The sequence below is a fragment of the Capsicum annuum genome, chromosome 10 (assembly GCF_002878395.1).
Source record: "Capsicum annuum cultivar UCD-10X-F1 chromosome 10, UCD10Xv1.1, whole genome shotgun sequence".
Taxonomy (NCBI): domain Eukaryota; kingdom Viridiplantae; phylum Streptophyta; class Magnoliopsida; order Solanales; family Solanaceae; genus Capsicum; species Capsicum annuum.
The window spans coordinates 38008556-38021474 of NC_061120.1; the positions used below are offsets into that span (position 1 = coordinate 38008556).

Sequence of the window (12919 nt, forward strand, 5' to 3'; positions counted from 1 at the left end):
TATAAGGGTCCAGTGTAACCCCTTGAACGGGCCTGGATGCGTGTAGACGTATGAGCCAGAGATAACATAGGAGTAGGGGATTCCCGAGTACCCTTCACTCTTTATGATACATATGTACAAGTGTACTTAGGGGATTCTAGTGTACCCCGTAAGTATCATATATGGTCGCTATGACCAATCTTCATGTCAGTAAATATGAGTTTCTAGTGTCCGTCCATCGGACTCATACCTTCACGGTTGAATATCACACTACACTATTATTTCCCAATTAAAACCATTACCGCATAACCAAACCACCATTCCATTTATTATTAACCAAGCCTGTAAGTAGTGGTATCTTCATATCAACTATAGCTTGCAAGCAATGTCCTTAGCCATCTTTTTTAAGAAGAAGGGATTACCATGTACCCATAGATTACATTATTAAGTTGACTTGGGGTAATCCCATGTACCCCACAAGTGATCATTATTATGTTTGCTTGGGGGATTCCTTTGTACCCCACAAGGCTTTCAACTAGACCAACCATAACCATCAAGACCATACCATTTAACCATTCTAAACCATTTAAACCATTTATACCACTTAGGGTTCCATTACCAAGTTATACTAAGCAATCTTTCCATTAAAAGTCCAATAATATAGTAAAAGCATTCTCATAGGCATTTTATAAAACACATTGGGGGCATAGTATTTCCAAAACCAAAACCAAGTACCAATTAATCATTCCCATGCAACCAAATGTCCAATCTACCATTAAAATATTTAAATCCATAATTAAAACATGGTGAAACCATAACCAAACATTTATAACCAAAATCCCCAAGACATATTTGAAAACCCAAAACCATACAATAATTATGCTATGAAAATAATTCATAAAACATGTATTTAGTTAGAACTAACAATGAGGGTGAAGTAACGTGCGTTAGATTGAGAAGAGGATGAGAAAAAATCACCCCTATGAGCCTCAATTGATCACCTTGGAGGAAATCCTAAATTTGCTTAACCTAAGAGCCTTGAGAGATTTTGAAAGATTTTAGAGTGTTTGATTGATTGCAAAATAGGTTAATAATGCCCCAAAAGGTGTTTTAAGTCATGGGGGCCCAAGGAGTTATAAGGGAAAATGTCTAGAATACCCCCAACTTAAACTGTATTATTTTTTTGCAGGAGGGTTCGACTCCACCATACAACTCGTACCCTATCATACGAGTGGTACCCACTACTTCTACCCTAGGCATCTCTTGGACCCCCAACACTATCGAACATATGATCATCAAACCCCAATCATACCCAAGTATACGACACGTATCCTTAACCCGTACCTTAGACAGAATGTAGAGGGGGTTAACACTGTCCAATATACGAGTTAGACTATACCACTCATACCTTATCTCATGACTCATGGTGAACCACTCGTACTCAGATCCAAGTTAAGTTACTAAGTTTCAGATTAAGTGAAATAAAACTCAAACCAACGGCCCGTTAACAACCATACAACTAGTACCCACCTAGTCGTATCCATTCTAGAAACTCAACCACCCAACACCACCTAACACTGGATAATACACGTCTGGGTCATTGACTCGTACCCTCACTATATAACTAGTATGATGAGTCGTATGATGTCCAGAAGGTCCAAAAATGGAGAAATTTTCTAAAGGTCAAAACCCAGGGTGTTTCACTTACTCCCAATTTGAATCCAGAGTGGATCCTACAAACACCTTGTAGGATATTTGGGTAGAAGAGACCTGATAATTCTGAAGGGGTTCATGATATTGTACCTCCCCCACCTCCAGAAGAAGTGCAGATATTATTGATTATCAGATGGTGAGCTTATTGCTCAAGATGATATAGAGAACAGGGTAACAAAAGGAGCTCATAGGGTAGCTAAATAGGCAGAGCTTGCTGAGCAGAGACAAGTAGCAGATTGTCGAGCAACACTCAATAGGATTCAGAACAGAGCTAGAGGTTTTCGTGTTCAAGTAATCCCAACATATCAATACATGCAGCCATATATAGATGATAAGAAAGATCTGGGATATGTTGAGCCGATCGAGATGGGAGCCATAATACCTCATGTTTTTCCCCATGCATCAAATTCAACATCACGAGTGCCATGATCTAACTTTTAAATTTAAAGGGTATTTTTGTAGGACTGCCTATCGATGATGCAAATTTACACCTAGAAAATTTCCTTGAGATCTATACCTCGTATACCATTTTAGGGGTAGATCAGGAAGTACTTAGACTGAGGCTTTTTCCCTTCTCACTTACAGGAGAAACATCTTTATGGTTAGGGGAATTACCAAGAAGCCCTATCACAACTTGGAACGAGTTGCGTAGATAATTATTAAATAGGTTCTTCCCTCCATCAAGTATATTGCTGCTTAAGGAAAAGATTTATAATTTCAGGTAGCCGCAGTCAGAGTTCATGTACGAGACTTGGTTCAGGTTTAAGAAGAAGATGAGTATGGTGAGAAATCATCAATTATCATGGATGAGCTTTCGGAAATATTCTATAAATCCCTGACCATTAGTTTAGAGCCATAGAAGACACCATCTCTAGAGGAGCTTTTATGAGACTACATTGGGAGGCAATGTCAGAGATGTCAGAGCGGATCTCACTCACTAATTGAAGGTGGCAAACTTGAGAAGCTGAGAGGGGATCTGACACTTATGTTATTAGTGCCTCCTTCGACCAGAGAGCAATTGATGATACAATATTGCAAGAATTGTGTTACTAAGGGCTGATTTAGGAGTACTAGCAAAGCAATTTATAGCAGCAACGTTTGAGAAAGTGAATGTAGTAACAATATAGGGTCAACTTCCAAAGTGTACGAGTCAGAATTGGAAGAGGATGCTAATTATATCGATCATCAGATAGCGAGTTTCTGAGCCCAATGGCAAAGAAACAATGTCAGAACTACTATGATAGATATAGAGACCGTAGCAAAGAGCGATATAGTTACTTAAGAAAGAAGGATGACTAGAAAGAGAAGGATGACAGGTACATACCGCCTGGCAAACATGATGCAGAATCCAGAATGAAAGAAATATTGGGTAAGCTAGTAAAGGGTCAAGAAAGTCAGGAGACCAGCCTTAAGAAGATTGAGGTTGATATTTCAGGGTTAGTCCAGAAGATCGAGTCACATTCCACTGCTATCAAGCAGCTAGAGCACCAATTTAGGCAGATGTCAGCAACTCTAAACCAGAGGCAGCCAGGTACCCTTCCGAGCAACACAATGCAAAATTCAAGAAACGATGGTCACGTACTTGTTATTACCATGAGTAGTGGTATCACTACTATGGATCCCCATTATTTGCTGATGAAGCTGTTGATGATGAGACAGTTGTTGTTGAGTTCGAGAAGGTAATAGGTAATAAAGGTACAGTTGCTAAAGATAAAGGTAAGGGTTCGGTAATTGAGCCAGAAGTTAGACAAATTCCAAGACCACCCCCATCTTATCCTCCGAAATTAAGGCAAAAGAAAGAAGAAGGTAAGTTTGAGTGATTTATTGAGATACTGAGAGAATTGAGCTTAAACATACCTCTCCTTGAGGCGTTAGAACATATGCCTGGATACGCTAGGTTCATGAAATAGTTGGTTACAAAAAAGAAAGGAGTGACTATTGAGGATGTTAATGGTGTGCACCACTGCAGTGCAGTCATGACTAGATCCTTGGCACAGAAAAAGGGTGATCCTAGAGAATTCACTATACCATGCACTATTGGATCATCCCGATTTACCTGAACTTTTTGTGATTTAGGGGTCAACATTAATTTGATGTCGCTGGCCATATTCAAGAATTTGGGCTTGAATCCCCGAATCTGACTATGATGCGACTGTTGATAGCTGAACGTACAGTAGAGAAGGCTGTGGAAATTTTATTTGATGTGATCATGAGGGTGGATAACTTTATATTTCCAGATGATTTTGTCATCCTGGACTATGAGGTTGACACCGAGATGCCCATTATACTGGGAAAACTTTTTATGGCCACAGGTAGAGCTATGCTTAATATGGAAAAAGGTAAGTTAAAATTTTGAGTCAATGGTGAGGAGGCGACACTCAACATCCGAAAGTTAATGAAACAACCAATCAATATGAGGGTAGTGTCAGTGATTGATTGTATTGATGATCATGGAGGATACTCCTATGGGTAACTTTATGAATTCTGAGTAGTCAAATACTCGCGTCGTGTCGCGACGTTAAATTAAGCGTTGCATGGGTGGTAACCCATGGGCTTGTTAGTCAAGTTTGAGTAACCAACATAGACACATCGTGCCACAATATTAAATCAAGTGCTAACTGGGAGGCAACCCACTATTTTAGTATTCATATTTTTTTTGGTCTTTTTTGTAGGTTTTTTTATTTTGGACCTTACCCAAATACGGTAAAAAATGCTACATTCATCAATTTCCAGGTAAGAGGATTGTGTGATCAACCTATCATGGTCACAAGTCCCACATGGTAAGTTGAGTAATGAGTTGAAAAGTTAAAATTTTGAGGATGAAAAATGGTAGTTACAGACTCCGGCACTAAATTTTACTTTTGGGACCTAAAACTTAGGATGTGGGACCATAAATATCGAAAAAAATATCAAAACACCGAGTCTGAGTTATAGATTAGTGGGCCAAAATATTTGGCCCGGCACTTGTGTCAGTACCTGCGCCTAAGGCCTGATCGCTGGTATAGGGTGCAGGTACAAGCCGCGACTAGGTCACTTGGTGGGCTTGATTTTTAATTTAAATTTTGGGCCCACCAATATTAAATATGACCTAAAACAGCCCCCCACCTATATATAAACATTCTTACCCTCATTTTAACTCGTTCAAATCCTAAAAACTTCACTTTTCTCTTGAATTCAAACTTTCCTGTTAAAACATAAACTAACTCCACACTTGAGTAAAGGCTAAATTAAAACTTATTTGAGATACCAACTTGTCCCAACACGCTAAAAACAAGTTTCAACCTTGGTTTTGCTTGAGTTCTTCATTATTCTCTCTCGGTTCTTTATATAAAAGATAACTTTCTCGGCTCCTGATGGTTATATATTAGTTTATTTATTGTTTAAACAAGTTGATATGTGTATTCCATTGCAAAATATATAGAAACTATCATTCTTGTATGTGGGAGCCTTGAAGTAGCCTAAAATCATAATATAACGCCTTGTTTTGAACTAGGATTCTAAGTTTAGGCCCTGACCGAAAGTTGAACTTAAATGAATAGAGTAATACCAGGAGCTAAGCATGTTCATTTTCTTTGGAATTCATGATTCTTTATTAGTGTGTATTCATTGGACTTGTTGGAATCTCAAATAGGTTATAGGGATGTGAAAATTGAGGAAAAATTTAAACTTTTTGAATTTGTAGTTTTTTTTCAACTTTTGCTATCCCTCACTTTTGTTGGAAACTGATAACTGATTTTTTAGGTACATATGGCACCTAAAGTGGTGAGGAAGATGAACGCCGGTATTTTGAGGAGATGGCAGAGTCTCTTGAGCCTAGTTCAGTAGAGGAGTATTCGAGGCAGGATTAGAGACACTGCCGTTGGGGTGACACACAGAGTCACGAGAGGACAGAATTATCAGGCTGTTCAGTCAGTTGTACCCCGACCAAGGATGAATTCCGCATGGATATCGCCCCCTCACACTCTTTTACCTGATGATGATGATTATGAGGATACAGAGTTTGAATCTATTACACAGGTTGTTGCTTAGGACCCTTAGTTTAAGTAAGGGTCCCAGGATTCATCTGATGAGGTTGAACATGAGAAGTCATCTATGGTGCCCCAATCTTAGGAGGGTGCTGCTACTCATGTACAATAAACAGAGGTAACCAAGTCTGATGAGGGTATTGAGAAGCCTTCCTACGATGCGTTAGTATAGTAGAGCCCCACAGATACCCCAAATACACCTCTTGAAAAGGGACATTTGAGGTGGTGTGTGGAAAGGATACGGGAGATTTATCATATTAATAATAGTCATATTTGGGAGATAGGAAGGACTAAGAGATGTATTTATGAGGAGCACCTGACCTATCTGGGCTAGATCGAGGACCACAGTTGTGGGTAGCATTTGGCAGAAACTCAGTTCCTACAGCGCGGCTAAGGTATAGGATTTTTATTCACCCTACAGAGCTATAATGGTGCTTCCTATGTGCCAGCATCTAGGTTTTATCAAATTTTTGCAGCATCTACAACTTGATCATACACTAATTAGAAGGGTCAGAGTTGATATATCGACAGAGACTATCCACAGAGTTATCTTTGGCCTAGATTGCATCACTCCTGCATCTACAGTAGAGTGTGACCACAGATTGAGGATCAAACAGGGATCGACATATCATGTGGGATGTTAAGCACTGTCTAGAGAGGATTGAGATGGCTAGGTGGATAGCCAGTTATATTTCACCGCTAGGTGATGCAACCCCATGGATTGATGGGCAAACCGTGATCAAGAAAGGCCTCTTGACAGAAGAGGCCAAGTTTTGGCGGTTGCTAATTAGATACCAGATGATACCCACTACTTCGGATAGCACATTGACGCAAGAGGGATAAACACTGGTTCCCTGTCTGATGGCCGATTATGATGTTGACTTTACTGCTATTCTGAGGCATGAGTTACAAGACAGAGCCTTTGGTGAGATGAATAATCTTTCATTTCCTTGCATGATTCAGAGGCTATATGATAAGGTCAATGTGCCTGAGTTACCAGGTGTTGATGAGAGGGTACCTATGACCACCACTGCGCAGACGAGGACCATGAAAGGTCTAGCACCTTCAAGCACTTCTTGGAGATCGAGATAGAGGGCAACAGTACCATAGGCCCAGTCTAAGAGCCCGGGAGTTTCCACAGAGCCTACTAAGACATATCGAGATAATGTGGGTGTTGGTATTAACATGGAAATTAGGGATCAGAGAGATGTTGTTGATTCGAGTACATAGTGCAAGGGGATATAGGCTACTTCTTCAGCCCCAGCTTCGATCTCAAAGCCGATTGGTACATCTACAGAGCCTGCTCGCCCATCTACTACAGCTCTAGTGACAGGTATGATTACTATATCTGGTGATTTTCTCCAGATCTTTGTGGATAGCCAGAGGGTCATAGCTACTTAGTTGAAGGTTGTTGAGACCGAGATGACTACCCTCTTTGGGAAAAAAAATCAGAAATTAGGACCAAGTTTGAGTAGGCCGAAGCTAGATGAGGGAACTGCTCAGAGAGCCGCACTGTTAAAGCTACATGCTAATTTTCTAACATGGATCAATGAGCTACAAAAATGGGTTACATCCCTATATACAGAGACAGGTGTGACAGACCTAGTTTAGATGAGAAAGGATTTTAATATCCTAGGAGCAGAGGTACGCTCTCTTGCAGAGAGCTGTGTAGCAGCTACTCCCTTGATTATACCCCATGTGGTTCAGATATCACCTCCGTGTGCACTGAGATATTTTGATTTGTTTGCGGGGGATGATGAGGAGGCCCCAGTAGTTGGGACCAAGAGAGGTCACTTAGAATACTTGTAGGATCCTAATATAACAGAAGAGGAGGACGTTAAAAAAGACAGGCATGATTCTTTAGAGACTGCATTCATCGACAGGCAGATGCATGTATCTATAACAGAGGGTGCATCCACTAGTAGTGCACCGCCACTACCATCGCCTCCGCTAGCTGACATGCCCCCATCTGAAGAGGCTCCTGACCTGAGTTCTTTATGCATCCCAGGTATGTTCTCACTTTCGTATGTTTTTCTTTGTTTAACGCATTGAGGTCAACGTGCAATTTTCAGTTGGGGGTGGGCATACTATCCAGCCGAAGGTTTTTGTTATTGTGTTGTTTTTTCTGTCGGCTGTAGTATGATTGTTTAATCGACATGTCTAGAATAATTATGTGTCGTATTATATTTTTCTTCGTATTGTGTTATTTTTGTATAATTAAGAGATTTTGAGCATTTAGGGTGCTAGTCATATTTTGATTGATTTTTTATACCCCTCTAAAATTTTGAGTATTTAGAACTGTGTTGATGTATATATGTGTAAAGTTTGTGGATCTTGTTATGGAATTAGTGTTTGGGACATGATAACCATTTTTGATAATTGCATGAACTAGATAGGTAGTAGTTGGTGATATTGACTTTGTGCCATATGTGTGTGAGATACTACCTGCTGCGCCTCATTTTTCTCGCGATAACGAAATTTGACGTGACTACTCTTTTTGAGATTATTTGAAAATATGTAAAGAGTCGCCATCTAACGTATTAAGGTGCGTTAGGGCACTGGTCTAGGCTAACTATGAATCTATTTTGTTATTTAGTCTTAGTTCACCAGAAATTCTGGTAAGAGTTCAAATTACCTCGAAAGAAAGGTGTTAGGCACCTTTTGATGTCCACAAAGGTGTTTCCCAATTGAATTCATACTTTATGTGGGCATTCTACGTGATAAACAAACTTCACTTATTTATTTACTTAATATTACTGAGTGGTAAACCAATAAACAAGACATGAAATAATGTAAGGAAGACAAGCAAGAAGAGAGAAATAACACATTTTTATAACAAAATCTTTCTATTATATTAAAGAGCTTAAACTGCCCCAAATAAATAAACAGATAAAGTAACTGTAATAGAAAGAACGAATTCGAAAATTTAAACAAAGGAATATTTTGGTTTCATTCGAATTTGTACCTCAACTTGTTAAATCATTATCCAACCCATTATCCAACAGTTGAATTCTTAGACAAGTGACAATGTCATGCATCCTGTAATATATGTTGGGTATCATCACTTCCGAATGACTACCCCCTAGGCTGGAGGTTAACTTAAAAGCATTCTAAAAGAAAGGATAAAACTAACGCCTCTAAAATGCCTATCGTCACAACCAATTATCTAAGAGGCATTAGATTTTGCTAATTTGAATTTGTGGTCTAGACAAGCAAAGCTATGTTTCCTAATTAGACTCAAAGCGCGTAAAATAAATAGGACATCAAGTAGCACATAATAGTCTCAAAGAAGCCTCTTGGTTAATTAAAGTAACAATTATTTACTTGTTAATTAAATCTATAGACATGATATCTAAGTGTCACATAATTATTATCGACGAAGGATAATTGTAAATCATTTTAAAACAATGTTGTAAGTTTATTAAGAATAAAATGTCATGTCAAACTTAATCAGGATGGAAACCGTTAATTCATTACGTAAAAGATAGTTAAGCATGATATAAATTAACAAAAATAGTGAAAATTAATCTGAGTGTTGGGAAAATAATTTTATATGCTGAACAATTTATAAACATGCTGGACTTTTTTTTAATTGCTGAAAATTCATTTCCTAAATACTGGAAAAGCAATTTAATATGCTAAAAGTGATTTTCTATGTTGCAGAAAATTAATAAATCATTCCGAAACTTCATTTTAAATTGCACAAGATAGCTTTATATCGCTGAAAATTGAAACAAGTGCCTCAAACAAAACTGTATCCTTTTTATGTCGAGAATTATTTATATTACTGAAAATTGTGATAAAAACGTTGGAAATTAACGACGATGTCAGAAAACCTATTAATTCAAATCGAAAGTTAGCTAATCATCCTTAAAGCATGCTTTCTAGGCAACAAACACATTAATTAATGAATCCTAACTTATGTTTGCCTAGGTGATTCACGTAGCACGTAAAACACATAAACCTAAGTTCTGTTTGCCTACGTGATTCGTAGAGCACATAAATCCCCGCCTCCAAGTTTTCTCCATAAATTTATTATTACACTGAGGTTTACAAAAGTTATTACAACACAATGAATTAAAATAAAAAACTAAATAAAGAAAAAGGAATGGGCAGCCCCTCCCCAATACTCCGGCGACTCTTCAAATCTACGAAACTATGTATTACACCTGTGAGACAATATACGATAGCAGTACAAGCGAGAATATAACATAATACAGACATAGTAAGCAAACACTGAATAATTCTATAGACATGTTTACTAGCATCATCATATAAGGTATAAAGGAAATTACGTCGACAGGGACTTACCGGTTGATGATAACGGACAATAATAAGAAAATCAAATAATATCAAAAGTCAGACATGAATCGCCATAGACAGATTGAGACCAAAGCTCCGAAGGTAGAAATGCAACTCAGAAAAAGAAAATCAAGTAACTTTTGTTTTTGCTTAAAAGCTTTTGTATGAGGGAGTGTGCAGATTGTCCGTTGTGGAGAATGTAGAGTGTGTAAATTGTTTAAGAAAAGAGGAAAATGAAAAGCTCTGTCCGTATAGAGAATATAGAGAGTATAGAGTCTGTAGAGTGCGTAAGCTTGTCCCCAAATAATGAGAAGGGGTTGACCTTAAATAGGCTAAGGGGCTATGAGACACTACCAAAATTAGAAATGGTAGAATAATATTACGGGAAGTAAAGAAGGAAAAAGAATATTTAAGAATTCAATAATGATCATAAATCAATTAAGGGGGAGTAAAAGAGGAAAAGGATATTTTAGAAAAATCAAATCAGTAAAATGAATCAATAAATAGGAGGAAAACATGCTAAATTACCATAAATATATCCACAAAATTTGTCAAAATGATAAGAGGGCGAGTCTGCACAATTATTTGAATTTCTAATAACATAAATAAGCAATAGTGAAAATTAGGAAATTTAGTCCATACACATATTCTCAATCACTCAAATCGTATTCTTGCCATAAATATTCAAGTACCTTGGTAAATAATCATACCTAAGATTCTGCATGTTCCAAACAAAGGGAAAAGAATCTGTCATTGACCCAAAGTGAGCCTACCACACCATTTTCCACATAACATACATGCATTTCTAATACTATCCAGCCAAGACATTCACACATATTATAAAATCCAAGAAATAATTTCAAAGGAGTGATTACAATTTAAATTTCGCCCATTAGCACACGACATTTATCATAAATCAGCCACAGAATTAGCATTCACGCTCAGAGAAAATAGAAATTGGGCATTTTAAAATATGTCGATCTAAACACATGAACAAATACAAAATAGTAATTCAACGCCAATTTTTGACTATTTAAAAATCTATCAAACGAGAAGTAGAAGAAGATAATAAGAAATCTGAACAATGAGATAAACCTGAAACGGATTTTAGGAATCCGTCTTCCGGTGAAATGGGTCAATAGTGGCGATTGACTGGATTTGCTGAAGTTGTGGCTAGAGCGGCAGCTGGTTGGCACTGGTTTTCTCGCCGGATGCATGGTAGCGGAGAGAGAAGGAGAGACGACAGTGGTCGAATGGGGATGCGGGTGACATTGGGGCGATTATTGTTGGTCTAGAACGACGGCGGTCGCCATCTATATGGCTGCAAGGATGGCGCTGGTGGCTGGTTTCATCCGACATGGGGTTGCCGGTGATGGTTTCGTCGTCGTCGGAGGCATGGAGGTTAAGGTAGCGGCACGAGAGAGAGAGAAGAAGGGAGGTGCGGCTGTTCTTGAGAAAAATGAGGATTAGGGTTTGTTTTTGTTTTAAAAGGAAAGAAAAGAGTTATGTGATCTTAGTAGTCGGATTGATTTTGATCCACAACTGAGATTAAGAGGATTTAAAAAGTGGATTCAAAATTAAAATTGACATCACCTTTGCTAAAATTGACATTAATTGGGTAAAATAATGGCTAAAAATTAAATGCATAGGGGAATTAAATAAAGATTGACTGTTATTTTAATAATGACAATAACAATAATATCAAAATAATAATTATAATACAACAACAACAATAAATTCAGTGTATTCCCATAAAGTGAGGTCTGGGGAGGGTAGAATGTACGCAGTCCATATCACTACCTCCAAAGAAATAGAGAGACTATTTCCGATAGACTCCTAGCTCAAGATAGAGAATAATAAGTAAGAGCGTAATGCACCATTAAGCATGGTGGGTGACATAATATAAAAGGAATAAGACATACTAAAAATAAAATAAAAATCACAGCAATACGAAATAAGATAAATAAGCGCAATATGAAATAAGAGATACGAAATATGGCATCCGGAAAGTACGACCCCCACCTATGGACACAGTCCTGGGATTACTAATCCAGCTATACATAAGCTCTTCTATTACTAGCTACAACCCACGCACGCGACCTAGCCTTCTACCCTTATCCGCGACCTCCACACCTTCCTATCCAAGGTCATGTCCTCAGTAAGTTGTAGCTGCTCCATATCATGTCTAATCACTTCCCTCCAGTACTTCTTCGGCCTACCTCTCTTTCTCCAAAATCCATCCAACGCTAGCCTCTTACACCTACGAACTAGGCATCCGTGCCCTTCCCCATCACGTGCCCTTCCCGCATCTTGTCATCCACTGAAGTCACTCTCACCTTCTCCCGGACTATCTCATTCCAAACTCTATCCCCTCTAGTAAATTCACACATCTAATGCAACATTATTATTCCCGCCACCTTCAATTTTTAATTGCGGGAGTTCTTGACTGGCCAACACTCTGCTTTATATAACATAGCTGGACGGACTGCCACTTTATAGAATTTGCCTTTAAGCTTAAGTGGCACCTTCTTATCACACAACACACCCGAGACAAGCTTCCACTTCATCCAACCTGCTCCAATACGGTTAGAGATATCCTCACCAATCTCGACATTCCCTTGAATCATACACCCAAGATACTTAAAACTATCCCTCTTATAAATATCCTGGGAATCCAGCCTCACCACCACATCGTCCTCCTGCCTCAAGTCGCTAAACTTGCATTCCATATACTCCGTCTTGGACCTACTCAACCTGAACCCCTTGAACTCCAGGGTTTGCTTCCAAACCTTTAATTTTTCATTCACACCCCCTCGCGTCTCGTCAATCAATACTACATCGTCCATAAACAACATACACCATGGAACCTCCCCTTGAATACGTCGCGTCAACATATCCAT

General features: G+C 38.5%; 1 long non-coding RNA gene across 1 annotated transcript; it reads right to left on the reverse strand.

Moving 5' to 3' along the window:
• Window positions 1-9721: 9721 nt before the first annotated feature.
• Window positions 9722-11601, reverse strand: LOC107845896. The gene is made up of 2 exons (XR_001667071.2): window positions 11115-11601; window positions 9722-9886 (listed from the first exon to the last, which is right to left on the reverse strand). It is a non-coding gene; the product is annotated as an uncharacterized LOC107845896 (long non-coding RNA).
• Between the last annotated feature and the right edge of the window lie 1318 nt (window positions 11602-12919).